The 19,895-nt window shown below is 47.1% G+C and overlaps 1 pseudogene; it reads right to left on the reverse strand.

Annotated features, from left to right (window-relative positions):
* Positions 1-856: 856 nt before the first annotated feature.
* Positions 857-995, reverse strand: LOC119824137 (annotated as a pseudogene).
* Positions 996-19,895: the final 18,900 nt, after the last annotated feature.

The following is a 19,895-nucleotide window of genomic DNA, read 5'->3' on the forward strand; positions in this document are numbered from 1 at the left end:
TTCGCCCCGTCACACTCACTGCAGCTGACCACTTCTTCCCAACTTTCTCTCTTCCTATGTGCGTGTGTGTACATATGTGTGTGTGCACATGTGTGTGTGCATGCATGCGTGTAGAGGGGGTGCGTGACACTTGCATGGCTTATACAGTAAGTCACAGATGCTATGTGTTCATGTTTGCAGGGGCCATATCATGCCCAGAAGACAGTGTTTCATGGTCCTCCCTCTGCTCTGACAGTCTTTCTTTCCTTCCTTTTTATTCATTCATTTATTCATTCACTCACTCATTCATTCATTTTTAGGGGAGAGCACAAATGCAGTTCCCCACTACCACAAATTATGCAGTTAAGTTTCCTGCCCTTGCAGAACTCTCGGGGATCTGTAGTTGGTTGTTTTTTTGGTTTTTGGTTTTTACTCTTTGAGTCTCTGCTCTTTAGGGCCCACCACCCAGTTCCCAAATAAATACGTAGAATCTTATTCTTTCTTATAAATGCTTATCCTTATAAATTAGCGTGTTTCTGGTCAGCTTTTCTTAAATTATCCCATCTACCTTTTGTCTCTGGGCTTTCACCTTCCTCTATTTCCATATATCTTTTCTTTGGTTCTTACTCTGTGCCTGGCTGTGCAGCTAGGTGACTGGTCCCTTCTTTTCTCACTCCTTGGTCTCCTTTCCCCAGATTTCTCCTCATTTTTATTCTCTCTGCCTGCCAGCCCTGCTCTCCTATCCCCTGCCTTGCTATTGGCCGTTCCTTTCTTTATGAGACCAATCAGGTGTTTTAGACAGGCACAGTAACACAGCTTCACAGAGTTAAACAAAGGCAACATAAAAGAATGCAGCACATCTTTGCATCATTAAACTAATGTTCTACAGCATAACCAAAACAACACATCTTAAAATAATCTACAACAGATGGCAACACATCCAGTATACAATGAATAAACATTGCCCCAGGAAAACCACCATCATGATCATGGACTCTCCCCTGCCAGATGAGTATATAGTCTCTTCCAGTCCTCCTGCCCCCAATTCTTTGATGTGTATAGAACTTTGAGGGTGTTGTAGATTCCTTGCTTAGCTTAGAGCACTCAATGGGTACTTCTCAGCATGCTGACCAGTTATGAGTTTCTGCATTAACTGTCGCCCTCTGAAACAGCTTTCTGGGAGATGATGAAATGGCTCAGCAGCTGCTTTTTTCACAGAGGAAATTTAATTCCCAGCATCTATGTCAGGCAGCTCACAAATGCCTGTAACTCTAGCGTCAGAGGATCTGATGCCCTATTCTGGCCTTCATGAGAACTATACACACATGCACATAAATAAAAAGTAAGATAACCTTTAAAAGAAAGCTTCTCTGGTCAAAGATAAAACAGGAGAGGCAGATTGACTGCATGTCTGTCTAGCAGAAGTAATCTGTGCAAAGAAGTCTTTGGGGTCATTGCAATCTTTATGGTTATAAATCACTGTTAGCTGTATATTCTTGTCCATTTTAAATGAGAGTTTCTTCTAAAACAGCTAGTAAAATGACTTGATTTTGTGTGCATTTGTTTTTGGTAGGTGAATCAGAGTTTAGACTCATGTCTTCCCCTGACTCCTCTTTGCCTCTGTCTGCATATGCTCCCATAGAGAGCTCTAGAATATTGAAACAGGAATGTTTTCTCTATGCAACCAAGAAGCTTCTCCCCAAATGGTGGTTTTGTGTGGAGCACTTGTCCTTATTCTAAACTTGGTCAGCTGGCCCAACTTCCCAGCCAGTCTTCCCAGTCAGCAGTACCCCCAGGCCCCGTGAGAGGCCTAGCCAGCTTCTCTGGCTTGCTGGACCATTGCATCCCTTTGTAATGAGCACTTACATGTTTTGGCCCACAGACCCCCAATTTCACCCTTGAGTTCTTCTAGTCCTCTCTGGTGGATGCCATCTGCTCCTGGTGATTTATCTGCATTTAGTTTGTCAATTAAGTAGAAAATCACTTGCACATCTATTGCCATTTGAGTTCATATGTATGCCCTGTTGGTCCCCAGAACAGCCTGGAAGTGGAATCCCATAGGAATGCATAACCTCATCCTCTATATCAGATTCACTGATTACGGAACAATGGTAGAGCATCTATTGTGTGTCTTCCAGAATATTCTGTTGTGGAATAATCTTTTTGTATACCGTGAAGATGCATCACTCTGATTGGTTTAATAAAAAGCTAAATGGCCAATAGGTAGGCAGTATTTGGAGGGCAGAGAGAATTCTGGAGAGAAGGCAGAGATACAGAGCGAGAGTCAGAACAAGCAAAACATGCAGGAAGAGAGGTTACAGCCACGAGCTATGTGTCAGCACATAGGTTAATGGAAATGGGTCAATGTGAGCTGTAAGAACTAGTTAGGAACAAACCTAACCTAGGGTCGAGCCTTCATAATTAATAATAAGTCTCCATGTCATTGGGGAGCTGAAGGTCTCGATGAAAAGTCCTCCTACAATATTCTTAACAAGGAGGGATACGGTGCGGAGACAGGAAGGAAGGATGGGATGACTGTGGAGCAGATGGAGAATATGAGAAGGGAAGTGGGGTGAGCGGTTTGTCGGAGAGTGTTGAGACAGTGAAGGGAAGAGGCACGATCAGGAATCCTGAGTCTCAGGCCCTTTGTTCTTTCTCCCTCACACTCACCCTGGAGAGCAGGCACAGGTGACAATCCACAGTCTTGTTCTGTCCTGAGATCATTATTACCCTCAAGGCAGACATCTGGACCAGACAGATGCTTCTCTCTAAGTCAGTGGTTCGTAATCTTCCTGAGACCCTTTAACACAGTTCCTCATGCTGTTGTGACTCCCAGCTATAAAATTATTTCTTGCTGCTTTATATTTGTAACTTTGCTACTGTTGTGAATCATAATGTAAATATCAGATATGCAGGATATCTGATATGTGACCCCTGTGTGGGTCACGACCACATTTGAGAACCTAGAGTCTGCCTCTCTGCGGGACAGCAGAAACCACTGGACCCTTGTAAGAGGAATGCAAAGGGAAATCTAGATGGAGCCAGGGATCTAGAGCAGGGGTGAGAAGGAAGGGGCTTTGGGAAGTGACACATGGAGGTGCTGGGAATTAAATGGACGCTCACAGGGCCTGTGGCTCAGGCGGTAAAGAGCTTGCTTGGCAGTCACCATGCCTGAGGACCTGGGTTTAATCCCCAGGATCTGCATGGTAGATGCAGAGAACTGACTTCAGAAGTTGTCTTCTGAACTCCACATGTGCACATGCATACATACCCACGCATACACAGCTCATACACATAAAAATAAATAAAATGTAACTTGTTTTTTAATTATTGATTTTATTGAGTTATACATTTTTCTCTACTCTCCCCTTCAACCTTCTCCCATGGTTCCCATACTTCTAATTTACTCAGGAGATCTTGTCTTTTTCTACTTCCCATGTAAATTAGATCCATGTATGTCTCTCTTAGGGTCCTCATTGATGTCTAGGTTCTCTGGGATAGTGAATTGTAAGCTGGCTTTCTTTGTTTTATGTCTAAAAGCCACTTATGAGTGACTAAATATTGTATTTGTCTTTCTGGGTCTGGGTTACCACATTCAATATGATGTTTTCTAGATCCATCCATTTGCCTGCAAATATCAAGATGTCGTTATTTTTTTCTGCTGTGTAGTACTCCATTGTGTAAATGTGGCACATTTTCCTTAGCCACTCTTTGGTAGAGGGGCATGTAGGTTGTTTCCAGGTTCTGGCTATGACAAACAATGCTGCTATGAACATAGTTGAGCACATGTCCTTGGGGTATGATTGAGAATCCTTTGGTTATATACCCAAAAGCTGTATTGCTAGCTCTTGAGGAAGGTTGTTCTAATTTTCTGAGAAATTGCCATACCAATCTCCAAAGGGGCTGTACCAGCTTGCACTCCCCTCCAGCAATGCAGGAGTGTTTCCTTTGCCCCACGTCCTCTCCAGCATAAGCTGTCATCAGTGTTTTCAACCTTGGCCATTCGTACAGGTGTCAGATGGAATCTCAGAGTTGTTTTGATTTGCATTTTCTAATTTGTTTTTAAAAATCAGCTGTGATGAGCTATGCTTGTGATTTCAGTGCTGGGGAGGTGGGCACGGAGGGGATCTAGGGGGTCAATGACCAGCCGGCAGAGCTGAGTAGGTGACCTCCAGGTTCAGTGACAGAACCTATCTCAAAAAGTAAGGTGGGAAGTGACTGTGAATGATACCTGACATTAACCTTTGGTCTCCATGTGTGCATGCACATGTGTGCAGGTATGCGTGTGCGCACATACACACTCATGCACATAGGTATACACATGAATACATGTATGCAGAGAGGCAAATAGGAAAGAAAAATGAACACTTTTGTTCATTTGCCTGTTTCCAGGACTTCGGGTGTCATCATGGTCTGCTGCTCTGTCCCTGCAGGTGGGACTGCACTGAGAAGACAGGACGGCTGTGCCCTGGAGCAGATCTAAGGGAGCCCAATGACCCTGTGATGAGAATTCAGCCCAGAGCAGCAGAGGCCAGGGTGAAGTGCTGGGGCCTATGGTATGCTCTCTTGCTGTTTGAGATGTTTGTTCCACACACCCCTGAGGGCAAATGAAATTCATCCCAACCTCATGGATAGACCTGTTATGTGTCTTTGGGAGTTCCTCCTAAAGCATGATTTAAAAAAAAATCCCTGCTCTGTTGAAATTCTGGGCTCTCTACATACTTGCTTTCAGATACCAATTTGAGCCAGAGAAACCCCACTGCTTCCAGGCAAGATTTCCGAGCCAGCTCTCCTTGTAGAGACAGCGAATCTGATGCTGTTGGCTCTCTCTGCCAACCTGACTCACACGACGGAGACAGCTTAGAGAAGAGGCTCAAGTGGGTAGTTGGAAGGTCCAGCAAGCAGGACATAATATGTGTTTACAACCACCAGAACTGCCCCACTGGGCATAGAACATTATGGGGAAATAAACCTCAGTTGTAAGCCATGTACACCTCAGGACCATTTGTTACAGCGACATAGTATAACTCATACTTACTGATACAGTTGTGAGTGCTCCTGAATTGAGACAAGTCAGGAAAGGTCACGGCCAAGAAGTCATCTGTACAGAGGGTCTCAAGCCGAATAGGATAACTCATGGAAAGATTTGAATAGCTGAGAGTTGGGCTGGAAACTACTGTGAGAGTAGATAGACCTTACTGGCTGACTCCATGGACTCCTAAGCCAAGTTCCTTTTTCCTCTGAACTTTAGTTTTCTTCTTTATAAAATGAAGATGATAAATCAGCTCCTGGTTATAGGGTTGTTTCTGGGTCTGGATGAATTATCTATGTGCATTACCCACTTAGCACAGCACCCTGGCCACAGACGAGCCTCGGCATGCATTAGCCACCTCTCTTTGCTACACTCCTATCCTGCAGAAGTAAGACTGACTTTTCCAGAGGGTTCAGCACTCACTGGAGACCCTTACCTCTGACTGACAGCAGCCAGCCTGGGAGAGGGCAGGTTCTGAAAGCCATGGGTGTGGGTGGCCAATGACAAGCGTTTAATTCACATTTAAGCCAAAACAGTTGTTAGTAAATTAAACATTGATTGTAAATGAGCCTCCAGTTAAGATTCACTAATTACACCACCAACTCAATTGTCATGCAATTTATATACAATTACCCCAGAACAAATATTTAATTACTTTCCCCTTAATACTTTGAACTAATATTGTTCATCAAGCTGGTAGATGGGAATGTGGAAACATTTAATTGACACAAAGATGGGAAATCAGAATTAATAAGACAACGGCCACGTTGTCTTGTCTGCTGGTGTGACATAGATTTAATGGTGGTGAGGAGGGGATCAGGAGAGGGAAGCCCTTCATATCTTTGAAGGTGGAGGTGGTAGTGGCTGTAAGTGGGGGATTCCCTTGAAGTGTGTGGTCTCGAATCCTGGAGAAGGCTAAGGCTGTGCCGTTGCCCAGACCTGCACCATGGCTCAACTTCTCCAGTGATGGTGATTGCAAAGGTACCCCCAAACACACACCCTACTGTTCTGGAAAACTTTATCTACAATTGGAAAAGTGAGGTGATCTGATTGGTCAGTTAGCCGACCAAGGCTGAAGAGGAAAGAGGTGAGGGTTAGCCCTGGGAGCTTTTCTAATTCACAAATGTTCTGCTCTGCTTGGGAAGAAAAGAACACAGTGAGGGGTCCCAGAGGAGGAAGCCTTGGGTCTCTGAGTTGAGAGCAAGCAGGAAGGGCTGGGGGAAGGGCTGCGCCGACTGCAGTCAGCTGGTCCTGCCTCGCCCATAGCCTGGGATGGGTTCTAGGTTCTGTCTTTTGGGAGAAGCCATGGTCCTTCGGCACCCAAAAAACATCTATGTAAAATCAAAGTCTAGAAAAGAATGGGAAGTCAACAACTGAGAGAGAAAAACAATACTAGGGTGGGGCTGAGGAGTTGGCTGGGGTGGGGAGTTAAGAGCAAATACTGCTCTTCCAGAGGACTGAGTTTAGTTATCAGCACCTACACCAGTCAGCTCACAACCTGTAACCAAAGAATCTGGTGTCTCCTCTAGCTCCCACAGCACTCGCATACACATGCACACCCCCACCACTCACAGACACACTCACATGCACACCCCACCACTCACAAACACACTCACATGCACACCCCACCACTCACAAACACACTCACATGCACACCCCCACCACTCACAGACACACTCACATGCACACCCCCACCACTCACAGACACACTCACATGCACACCCCACCACTCACAGACACACTCACATGCACACCCCCACCACTCACAGACACACTCACATGCACACCCCCACCACTCACAGACACACTCACATGCACACCCCACCACTCACAGACACACTCACATGCACACCCCACCACTCACAGACACACTCACATGCACAACCGCACGACTCACAGACACACTCACATGCACACCCGCACGACTCACAGACACACTCACATGCACACCCCACCACTCACAGACACACTCACATATACACCCCGCACCACTCACAGACACACTCACATGCACACCCCACCACTCACAGACACACTCACATAATTAGAAATAAACAAGTAGGAGCTAGAGAGCTGCATCTGCAGTTGAAACAGCAGTCCCGCCCAGGACTTAGCCCTATCCCAGATAGTTCTGCAGCGACTTGGGTTTTCTTGATCACCTGTTTTTGTGCTGCTTTCTAGAGATCTGAAAAAAATGTGTTCACCCTAGATAGATCAGAATAATGAACTTATATTCTAGTTTGATGAAGCAATGAATTTACTGGGGTAACTCACAAGAGCGTGGGTGGCTCGGAGGCAGCTTTATCTCCAGAAGGCCCACCCTGGCGTGAGTGAAGACCCATGCATGGTCTTTCTCAGGCACTCCCTGCACAACCTGAAGGCAGTCTACCGAAGAGTCCTTATGGAGCTGTAGATCTCATTGCTTTCTGGGCTTCCCCAGCCTTGCAAGTTAGTTTCTGTAGATGTCCCCCACCCTGCAGGGCTCCCTCTTTCCAATCATTATCACCATTGGTAGCCAAGTGTTCAAACACGTGAGTCTATGGGGGACAGTTCACAGTCACACAACAGCATCCTATCCCTGGCCTCCCTGGACTCACCGCATGGTTCAAAATGCTTGTAGTTCAACTTCAAAAGTCCCCATAGTCTCTAATAGTGTCAACACTATTCCGAAGTCCAGCTTTCAGATCTGCCCTGCCAAGGAAATCAGATGGGGTTGATCCCTTCAGACCCTCCCTACCTTCAAGCCTCCAAATAAAAAGGCGCGCGCGCGCACGTGCGCACACACACACACACACACACACACACACATACACACACACGAGACAGTCTAAAACTTCTTAGATGAGACATGACAATCTCTTAACTATGACATCCTACAATTTTTAAAATTGCGTTTCTAGCATACAGCACAGGACCATTCCAAGAAGGGGGGATGGGGCCACAGGGAGGAAAGATTGGGTCAAAGCAAGATGAAAACCCCACCAGGCAGACACTAAATCCTGTAGATCCATGTCTGGCATCTGGGGTTTCTATTTCAAAGGGCTGCACCCCTCTAGATACTGATGTTTCAGGAACTAGCCACTCAACACCTACATCTCCTTGTCTCCAAACACACCTTACTAGTTCCCTTATTATGTAATGAGTTAAATCTAACCTGTGTTTATTTTGTATTTATATGGAAATTATGATTTTAACTTTAATTTCTTTCTTTTAACATTATGTGTCGGAACATTGGCAGACACTTTGGCCAGGGTCACGGGGCTGCGTCTATATGGACCTTGGGTCTGGAGCTACTTCCATCAGTCACATCTCATTAATCCATCCATGTGGCTTCCTCTCATCCTCTGTGTCCTAGAGGACAGAAGAGGCTAGGACTGGACCCCAAACTCAAGTGCTTTCTGAGAGGAAGAAAGAAGAGGGTGAGTCTGGTCTCCGGGTTCTATAGCTTATGTGGTAAAATGACGGGTGAGGGGCGCACTGCAGGAATGAGATCACTAAGCACCGATCTCCTGCTGTGCTGTCCTGTCTCTCTCTGTCACGAGAAAGTGAGTCCCATGAAGACAAGGATTCAGAAGTAGTGAAGACCAAAACCACACATGTTGGATGATTGGATAAGCCTGCCTCTATCAGGCTCCCAGGTTGAGGGTATTATCACACATAATATGAAATATGTTTGTCGACAGGAAGCTGAGATAATCTTGTCCCTCAAAGGACCTTAACTCAGAGAGCTGCAGGTTCACGGCCTTAGGCATCATGATGAGGCCCTGAAGAGAGAGCACTTGAAGAGATAGCCTCCATGAATAGCTGGTGTGGGAAGTCCTTCTGTCTATGTGTTGCTTTTATTGGTTAATGAATAAAGAAGTTGCTTGGGCGTATAGACAGGGCGGAGTAGATCTAGGCGGGGAAAACTAAACTGAATGCTGGGAGAAAGAAGGCAGAGTCAAGGAGATGCCATGAAACCACCAGAGGAGAAAGACTCGAGCTGTTAATTGGACCCTTGACAGTAGGCCATGAGCCTCATGGTAAAATATAAAATAATAGAAATGGAGCCGGGTGGTGGTGGCGCACGCCTTTAATCCCAGCACTCGGGAGGCAGAGGCAGGCGGATCCCTGTGAATTCGAGGCCAGCCTGGTCTACAAGAGCTAGTTCCAGGACAGGCTCTAGAAACTACAGGGAAACCCTGTCTCGAAAAACCAAAAAAAAAAAAAATAATAATAATATTATAATAATATTAGAAATGGGTTTATATAAGATATATGAATGAGCTAGAAATATGCATAAGCTAATAGGCCAAGCAGTGTTGTAAATAATACGGTTTCTGTGTGGTGATTATTTCGGGTCTGAGCAGCCAGGAACAAACAAGCAGCCTTTGCCAACAGATAGCATGGTAGAAGTCAAGATGGAAGAGAGCCTTCAATTCTGAAACTAAAGTAAGAAAAACCTATTTGCTAAATCCTGACCCAGCCTGGGCTAAAACTGAGGTCAGCCTGACCCTCAGGTATGCATGGGACTTTACAGAGCCCACTATCACCCACCACTGTCTGCTCCTGTCACCACAAGGCTTTCTGCTCCCCTCCAGATCACACAGAAACTCCTCGGTGACACAACTGTGCCCTACTCTTATTCAAAGTCCATATCCTGTCATGCTTGCTGACAGCCATCACAGCTCTATCCACAAGATGTGCCTTTCTAAATGCCCTGCTCATTTAGCTTGGGACCCACTTTAGTCCTGTAGTCAAGAGTGCATGCCCCTGGCTGGGTCTATGTAGCTCAATAAAATCTTCAAATTCATAAAGAGCTCACCCTGGTCTCCTTCTCTTGGGTGAGGATGCCCAGCTATAATATGAGGCGACTGGGAGTGCTGTACGGCAGACAGCATGATGGGGCCCCAAGGGCGAGATGGACCCTTCAAAAAGATAAAGGGAGTTTAGGAATTTTTTTTGTTTCCCAGGGGAACAATTAAACTCTGCTGCAAAACTCTCGGCTACAGTCCCTGCTTGTGCTAGTGGCAAGAGGAAGTTCCTGTATTGTTCTAAAGGCAGTCACATGGACGGGACGGTGGGGAGGGGAGGTGTGGGTAAGACAAGGCAACCTGCTACCAGCTACAAGCAAATGAGCCAATGCCGGCCGCCACATCCCCAGCCCATGTGGTTCAAGAGTGACAGTCAAAAGGGGGTCCTGCACATGGCTATCACCCCAACCTGCTCAGAAGCACGTAAGTACTTCCTGACTCACATTCTTCTCCTTATTTTTGGCCTGTTTAGGTTCTCTGTAAAGAATTTGTGCTTTTCTTCCCCAATTTTTCATTACAGAGATGGCCTTGGTCCAAAGTGGTTCTGGCCCTGGTTGCCTCTCTAGCTAACTAAATAAGCCACTGTATTTCAAAGGTTCCCTGGTCTCAAAAGACTTAGTTTCCCACTAGACAGGTGGGAAATGCCCTCGGGGCTCAGTTCAGTGGTGTGACAGAGCAGGGAAGACAGTCCCTTAGAGCCACGCAGAATGATGTAGGTGGGAGCTGGGGGGCGGGGGGCTGAGGCTGGATGAGAAGAGGCTGCAGTCAGTGTGGAGGGCCACACGAGATTTGTGCTAACCAGCGAGGAAGGAGATGTTTGGTGAACACAGCAGAGGGAAAGGACAGAAAGGGTAAGCTAGGAGGGGGCTTTGGTTCTCATGACTTCATTCAATATGCATTGAGCATGAACTGCCAGAAGGAATAATGTTCTCCAACCTAACTGGGCTCTCAGTGGAGTCTCCTAACTAAAGATACAATAACAAGAAAAAAGCAAACTGAAATTCATTGTCGTGGAAAGCTCATGTGTGTGCTGGTGTCCAGAGAAACAAATCACTCTCAAATAGAAGGGTTTCAGCCAGGGCTTCTGACTGTCTTCTGCTTGCAACCCCTTGTGCCTGAGGTCTTACATCATCACAGGGATAGAGAAATGAGTAGGTGAACAAACACAATACCAATCGTGACCCCTTGTGCCTGAGGTCTTACGTCATCACAGGGATAGAGAAATGAGTAGCGGCACAAAAGCAACGCTGAATAATTTGCAGAGAATTTATTTCAGAACAACTCTCTCTCTGCTTGTAATTTTGCCATTTATTAAGACAAAAGCAAGTTTGCATACTAATGACATGGAAGTTCTCCTTTCCTTCTGCATGCAGAATTAAATCTTGGCTGAATATTCAATTCCCCGAGAACGTATCTTCAATGTTTTACAGGGTTGATCAATATTTTGATTTTGTAATCATCAATGCTGGGAATGCCACTTCACATAAATACATAGTACAAAGTGGCAGAAGTGTGCCTAGAGCCATCATAGAAGTTTCTGGAAATTCTGTTCTAATCTGAAGCCAAAACTCATTTAACAATTTTTTAATGTAATGCAAGTTAGCAACCCAAGTGGCAATTTTTAAAATAAAGCATTCTAGCACCACACAACCCAAAGACATCTGATGCTTATATCTGGAAGAACGTTGTAGGAAAACATTGAAAGTTTTGTCACACACGAGGCAGCACACAGCCATTGGTTCCTTCATCCCTGAGGGACTCAGGTGCCCTGTGCTGGCCTCTGCGGGCACTGAGCATGTGACACACACATATATGATAACATTCATGAGTATAAAATTAAAAAAATAAATATTTTGTATACTGTAGTACGTGCTTTAAGATAGCCTTTAATCTGAGCCGGCATGTCTGGGGAAGTATTTGTTGGCACCGCAGGATGTGACAGTGTGCACTATACACATTCGTTCTGTGTTCAGATTCAAGGCTACAGTGACATTGAATAAAACAGCATGGGTGAGTGCTGACAGAAACACTTTAGGTGCATTACATGTTTGGTTTTGAAATTTATTTTTTTATTTACATGAATATGTCTGTGTGCCACATATGTACAGTTTCACAAAGAGGCCAGCAGAGGGCACCTGATCTCCTGAAGCCAGAGTTACAGGCAGCAGTGAGCGGCTGTATGTGGGTTCTAGGAACCCAACACAAGATTCTCTCTCTCTCTCTCTCTCTCTCTCTCTCTCTCTCTCTCTCTCTCTCTCTCTCTCTCTCTCTCTCTCTCTCTTTTAGGCAGGGTTTCTCTGTAGCTTTGGAGCCTGTCCCGGAACTAGCTCTTGTAGACCAGGCTAGCCTCGAACTCACAGAAATCCGCCTGCCTCTGCCTCCCAGGTGCTGGGATTAAAGGCGTGCACCACCATCGCGAAAGCATCAGGTCTCTTTCAAGAGCAGCAAAGGTCTTAACTGCTGAGCCATCTATCTAGTTTCAAAATTAATTTTTGATCATCACACGTTCAGAAACCTTTTTACTATTTCTACGTTTCGTGAAATTCTCACATTCAGTTACTCCAATATGAGATCACAACCCAAAGTTTTAATCTGGAGCTAAGACTTCTGACTTAAATGCCGCTATCTGGGGCTGGAGAGATGGCTCAGTAGTTAAGAGCACTGACTGCTCCTCCAGAGGACCTGAGTTTGAATCCCAGCACCCTCCACAGTAATCTCATATCCAGGAGATCCAGGCATGCATGTGGTGCACAGACATACATGCAGGGAAAACACCCAGACACAAAATAACGTTGTGTGTGTGTGTGTGTGTGTGTGTGTGTGTGTGTGTGTGTGTTTAGAACATTGTTTGCTGAAACAAAGAAGAAAAAGAAATGTAAAATTACAGGGAGGCTCATAGGAGCAGAATGAAGTAAGGCTGTGTGTGGCGGCTAATACTGCTGACTTGCCTCTGGCTGTCTCTGAGAAACCATCTTCAGGCTAACTGGGATGGGAAGACTCACCCTAGAGGATGGCAGCATCCTGCCCTGTGCTTTGATCCTGGGTAGCATTGCTCTCTTCTTCCTGGCTTCAGACGCAGTGTGGCCAGCCGCCTCAAGGCCCTGCAGCCTTCCCTTCTAATGACAGACTTAAGAAGTGGCCTGTGCCACCACCCGACAGCTTTCACTTTACAGAAACTGGCTCCTCCATGCTCTTTGTCACACAGACTGTGCTGAGCTACCCAACACTCGTAGAAGTCTGCTATCTCCTTTATCCTGGGTATGTGTTCGGCGATTTTCTGTGGGGGCTCTTGCTGCAAAGGGTCTTCTGTCCGGGGCAGTCATCCTTCTCATGGTGGCTCTCTGCCCTCCCGTCTCTCTCATTCTCACTCTGAATAATGTTCCTCTCCAGGGGCGAAAGGGAAGCCTTCCCTGTCCGGTAAGGCCCACCACATTTAGATTTCCCTATATAGTGTGTTTGGCCAAGGCCTAATGAGCTGCACGTCCTGACGGGAATGATATGGCTGCTTTATTTCTGGGCCCGCCACTGCTGCTTTATTATGTATCTCTTACAAACAGATGTTCTGGGTTTGTTCGTTGTTTGGGGGTTTTGTTGTTTTGTTTATTTGTTTTGGTTTTGATTTCTGAGACAGAAAACAGGCTTTCTCTGTGTAGCCCTGGTTGACCTGGAACTCACTCTGTAGACCAGGCTGGCCTCGAACTCAGAGAGATCGGCCTCTGTCTCCTGAGTGCTGGGATTAAAGGTGTGCGCTGTTCTGCATGACTGTAAATATCTTGTCTACAAGGATAATGCCATATCACTTTCAGTTTCTCTTCTATCTGCTGCTTTAAAAACGACTAGGCTCAAAAAAACATCCTCGTGCCATGGAGGCAGATTCTGGGAGGCACACTCTGTCGTCTGTCCTCCTGTGCACCAAATACAATGTTAGACAAAACGCTAAGACTCAGACTGGGATGTAGTTCAGTTGGTGGCATGCTTGCCTTGCATGCATGAGGTCTGGGTTCAGCAACAACACTGCAGAAAACTTGGTGTGGGGGTGTTTGCTTGTGCCCCCCCACTCGGGAGGTGGAGGCAAGAAGACTAGGAGTTCAAGGCTAGCCTCAGCTATACAACTAATTTGAGTCCAGCTTGGCCTTCAGGAGGCCCTGTCTCAAATAAACAAATAAAACCCAAAATATCATGATGTTAATCTTGACTGTCAACTGTCAACTATCCTCGATCTGGAATCAACTAAGACACTCAAGTCTAGCATCCTTCTGTGAGACATTTCCAGGAAGGACTGACTCGCTGAGGGAGGAATATCTTCCTCCAATGTGGGCAGCGCTCTCTAGAGGCAGCCCAGGGTAAAGCAGCCTGAGGGAAAAGCAATGTTGCCAGCCTGCCTTCACTTCTTGCTGTGTGCATCGATTCCTCCACTGCTGCTGCTGCCGCCTCCACAGCCGCAGCCTCCGCCGCCGCCGCCGCCGCCACCACCACCACCACCACCACCATCACCATCCTTCAACGCCATCAAAACCCAGCTTCTTTGTGAGATGTGAGGCTTCAGAGGATGTGTGAAAGTAGACGCGCTTGAATCAGCAGGGACTGGAGAGGGAGACAGCTGGCGTGAGGGACAGGTGTGGAAGGGACAGCACAGGTCCTGCCTTCTGAGACTTTTGAGTGATTGGTGAGGGTTGGCCAGAAGCTTTCACATAATGGACAGAACTCTGGGCAGAAGAAGCTGTTTTATGAAGGCTTGTCTTTACAGCATGAACAGACTGGTTCTAGAGCCAGGCAGGCAGCCATCCATGAGAGCCAGATGGGACTGGAGAGGGTCACACAGGGAGCAGGCAGGAAGAGTAGGCCCTGGAGCCAGGCCTTACAGACTGCATGCTGGGCTAAGGGAAGCAGGCCTTGTTGTGTATACAGAGGCTAGCAAGTTCCATCTATGAAGACCAGATGATGAGCTGAGGCTTTGAAGTCCGTCACGGCAGACCTGGATAATAGCTAAAGGCACTGCGTAAACAAATGGGTGCAGATGTGGTTTAGTAAAACTTTAAAAAAGAAAACTGTATTTACAGATACCCTGCTGGCTTCCCTGTGTTTTGTCTACGCCTACCACAGACAGCAGGCAGCCCTGAGCAACATTCAGCCAAGCAGAGTGTGGGGCAAGACTTACGAGGCTAAAATGTGCAAGGCGAATTGAAATGGGGGACTCGCTGGGAACGGGAAGGAACAAGCCAGCTATGCCCTTACTAACTGTGCGATCTGGGGTTGGCAGCCAGGAGAACTGAGATGTGACGCCTGTTTGTATGTGTGGTGAAAGGGCCTGGCAGCCTAAAACATTCCAGACACAGGGAGTGAAAGCTTCAGCCCAGGTCAGAGCTTGGGCATAGTGGCATGAGCCATGATCAAACCCTGGGACTGATCTTAGTCAGCACTGGCTCCTCTCAGACACTCCGCTAAAGGCATCCACCGGGAGACGCAGAAAGAAATCCGAAAATGACTTCCATGTTGTTGAAAATTCTGAGGATCTGTTCATTTAGACACGTGTATTCCTGGGGGTGGGCTTGGCAGCGGTAGGCAACGGGGGAAGGAGACACCTTCCCAATGAGCTTTTGCTCCTGCGAAGAGGAAATGGATACATCTGGAAATGCAGAAGTGTTTGCATACGCCAGTGCTGGCTGTGCAGGCTCTGCTTCTCAAACCCCAGGTGTTCCATTAGATAATGTTGCTACAATGTTTGGGACTTGGGGAGAGAGACTATATAAACATGTGATTTTACTATAGCTCATAAAAGATGATTGTGCGGAACCTTAGAAAAACGGATCTCAGCTTAGTATAAATGAACAGCTTCCCTTCCCCATTTATTGATTCTATCTTGCTAAAGGCTGGGAGATGGGATAGAAGTGAGTGTCCAGGGCCAGGCCAATGTGCAGGATTTGGCTAGACATACCCGTTTGTCTGCTGGAATCTTCTGACTCTGGTTCAGGGAAATGAACAGAGAGACACCAACCAATGCATACAGGCATGCATACCTGGATGCTCGGGCCGGGCTCAGGGAGAAACATGAGCAATGCAAACACAGAGTAGGGGCATAAAGAGCAGTCAAAGGACTGGCATGTCAAAGGGCTGGCAAGATGGCGCGGTGGACAAAGGGGCTTGCTGTTAAGCCTGACTGCGGAAGGAGAGAACCAACTCCTGCAAGCTTTGCACACATGGGCATGGCATGTGTCCACAGATTCATATACCTGCCAGCCCATGATAGACAGATAAATAAATACATGCATGCATGCATACATACATATATACATACATACATTTTAAGTTTAGTTCAGGGAGCTGAGGCTCTGTAGAAATCTCAGGGGACGCTGACCCCAAAGCCTCTCTCCAACATTTTCCATTTTCTCAGGGAAAATGAAATCTGAAATGGACCTGATTTGAGCAGTAGCATCTTGCTTTTCTTTGCCCTCAAGGGGACAGGATGATGGAGTCTTTGAACAGCCAGTCATGTGAACAGCCCTAGGCGCTGCTCTCTGGAGCAACTGCCCCATGAGAAGTTGTAGGCATCCAGCCTTCCAGGAAGATTGACGGGGAGAAAATGAGGCAAGCAGAAAGGTGGGGAATACTTCATTACTAGGGACCGCGCAAACCCTTCCTGCCTTTTCATTCGGGCTCTGCTCTGTCTGTAGTGTCTTCTCCCAGGGGACTCAGCCCAGGGGAGTTCAGCTGTGGAGGAGCAAAGGGATGTGGTGGAGTTGAGGTACAGGGCCACTGTCTTAGTTTGTTCCTATTGCTGGGCTAGAGCACCACGGCCAAGGACACTTGGAGAGAACGGGATTCCTGCAGCTCACATGCCCATCCGGTCCATCGTGAAGGAAGTCAAGGCAGGCGTGGGAGCAGAGGATCTCCCTCCTGGCTTGCTCATCTCACTGTCTTATGCCATCCAGACCAACCTGACCAGAGCAGCACCACCAACAGGGACCTTGGCTTTCCCACAGCAAACATCAGCCAGGAAAATCTCCCTCAGGCTAACCCACAGGCCAATCCGAAGGAGGTATCAACTGAAGTATAACTCTTGCTTGTGTCAAGGTGACAAAACCAGAAAACTAGTTAGGACTCCTCCTTTGCCTCATTGGAAAATTCCCACCGCCAACAGGCAAGGCTGTGTGTCCTAGAAGGATCTAAGATTTGGGAACTAGACAATCAATGGTTCAGATCCCCTGTCTGCCACTTACTAGATGTCAAACATAGGTTACTTAATAATTCACAAGAAACCTTTTATCATCTGTATAAGCTCTTTCTCTGTCTCTCTCTGCCTCTCTCTCTGTCTCTCTGTGTATGTGTGTGTGTGTGTACATGTGCATGTGCATGCATGAATGCACAAACCAGAGGTCAACTTCAAGTTTATTTCTCAAGATCTGTCCACTTTGGATTTTTGTTTGGTTTTGTTTGAGGCAGGGTCTCTCACTGTGCTGGGAGTCACTGATTAGCTAGGCTGCCAGTCAGCAAGCCCTAAATACACACCTTTTTCTGCCTCCCAGGACTGGTATTACAGGTGCACATTACAGGGCCTGGCTTCCTGAAGTACTATGGTAGTTTGAATGAGCATTATCCCCACAGGCTCAGCTGTCTGAGCACTTGGTCCCCTGTTGATGGCTCTGTCTGGGGAGGTTCAGCTGTCTTAGCCCTGGTCCCTGTGGACAGCACTGTCTGAGGAGGTTCAGCTGTCTGAGCCCTGGTCCCTGTGGATGACTCTGTCTGAGAAGATTCAGCTGTCTGAGCGTTGGTCCCTGTGGATGACACTGTCTGAGGAGGTTCAGCTGTCTGAGCCCTGGTCCCTGTGGATGACTCTGTCTGAGGAGGTTCAGCTGTCTGAGCCCTGGTCCCCGTGGATAGCACTGTCTGAGAAGGTTAGATAACCTTCAGAGGTGCAGCCTCCCTCTGGAGGAAGCTTGTCTGTGGGTAGAGGCTTTGAGACTTCATGTCCTCAGCTCACTTCCAGTTTACTCTGCTCTGTGTGGCTGAAGATATGATCTCTCAGCTTCCTGCTCCTTCCTCCTGCTACCCTGCCTCTCCCTCCACTGTGTGTGCCACCTCTGGAACCATAAGCCCAGACAAGCTCTTCCATTAGTGCTTTATCATAGCAACAAATAACTGATATGGTGAGTTCTGGCTATCAAACTTGTGTCTTCATGTTTGCACATGAAGATTTTACCTGACTGAACCACACACCCACACCCCTCCAATCTTGTCTCCAAATTTTTAAAGACTGTAAACCACCAAGTCCAGGTCCTTCTCCCTAGCAAGTAATAAAATCACTGTTCACAAGGTCAAGGGCTTAGAGTTCAGAAGTCAGTTCAACTCTGGCTTCTGTGTGGACTTAGAGTAGCTTAGGAGTGGCTGGAGCCTAGTGTAGGGATCATTTGTTAGTTCCTGTGTGCTGGGCTTGGCTGTGGTACACGGGAGATGTCAATCACACAGGGTAGAGCATGTGGGGTGGGCTTACAAGCCTTCCTTGTACTTGCTGGCTTTGTGGTCTTGAGTAAATCATGTCACCTACTTGAGCTTGTGACTTCATCGCCTGCAGGAGGACAGGAATGACAAGAGACTGAGCACCGGGAGCAGGGAGCACAGCGTGAACACTGCAGAGTGTGGAGCACAACAACATAAACATTGCAGAGCAGGGAGCACAACCAGGGAGCACAGCATGAACACTGCAGAGCAGGGAGCACAGCATTAACACTGTGAAGTGGGGAGCACAATGTAAACACTGCAGAGCAGGGAGCACTGTGCTGATCTACGCTTGATGGCTGTGATGAGCAGGTTTGAATTTAAGCTCACAGGTCGCCTTTATCTTCTGCCTCTCATTTCAGAACTCCTGCATTTGGAGCCCTGTGGGGGAAGGAGAAGGACTCTGCAAACGGACCTTAAGAGCAGAGGTTGAGCATGAGGTTCAGCAGACATGGGTGTATCCGCACAGTCATGCCCAGAAAGAAATACATGTACAGACAACTCGGTGGACCAGAAAACAAGACCCCTGTCTTTTCCTTTGTATTGGGACCCACTCTCTGGCCTTCAGTACCCCGCTCTGCTCCAATTTGTCTGGGGCTCCTAGGTTATGTGAAAGAGGGAGGCTATCTGAGAAGGAAGAGAGCAGGAAGGACCCCAGCCTGAAGGACACAGTCTGTCCTTAGTGGGCCCTAGTCTAAGATGGTCACAGCCTGTTTTCAGTACCAGCCTGAGGGTATCCTTATGGGGCCTCAGACTGAGGGGACACAGCCTATCCTTGGGGGATCTCCAGGATGAGGGGGACATCATTGTGTGATACTTTGATCTCATTCTGACAATAAAGTTCGTTTTGAGTCAGAGGGTGGAGGTAGCCACTAGCTGATCAAAATTAACTGTAGAGGTTTTGGAGGACTGAGGACAGATAGGAGACAGGAAACAGTAAGGCAGGGTGGAAAGAGGATCTCAGCCCTTTTGGATGGAGAAATGGAAGACATAGGAGGTCACTGGTCATTTCTCTAACTCTAAGCAAACTTTATTGCCAGAAATCAAAATATCACACAACAGAACACAAAATGTTCTCAGACGGCCCGGGCTAAGGAGGACATGGTTGTTCTCAGGGGACCTCAGTCTGGGAGATGGCACTCCTATAATGGGGATTCATTGCAGTCACCCCAATGCCAGAAGAGGTTCCTCTGTGTCCTCATATGTAAAGTTAAAGGTTTCTGGAAGCCACATGACACCCACAGAGGGGCCTGTGCCAAAGCCCGATGCCTGTCAGCCCCGGCAGTTCCAAGATGCTCAGCTCACTGCATGGCCAGTTTGCAATATGGGCGTGCAGACTGTGTGTCTAATTCCATAATCTATTTAGCATGCTTGAGTTGTAAAAACAAACCAAGGGCTAAAGGCCAGGTGCCCAGTGCCCAACTAGCCAAGAATGAAGGAACCAGGTGAGGGAGACAGATTATGGTCCCAATGTGACTGGGCAGTTGAGGGTTTCCATGGATGGGGCATGGGTCAAGCACGTGGTCTAAGATCAAGACAGCCCTATTTCTGCAGGCTGCTAGAAACTTCTGTGACCAGAGCAATCTGGCAGCCATGTG

Source organism: Arvicola amphibius, chromosome 9, assembly GCF_903992535.2.
Source record: "Arvicola amphibius chromosome 9, mArvAmp1.2, whole genome shotgun sequence".
In the NCBI taxonomy this organism is placed as follows: domain Eukaryota; kingdom Metazoa; phylum Chordata; class Mammalia; order Rodentia; family Cricetidae; genus Arvicola; species Arvicola amphibius.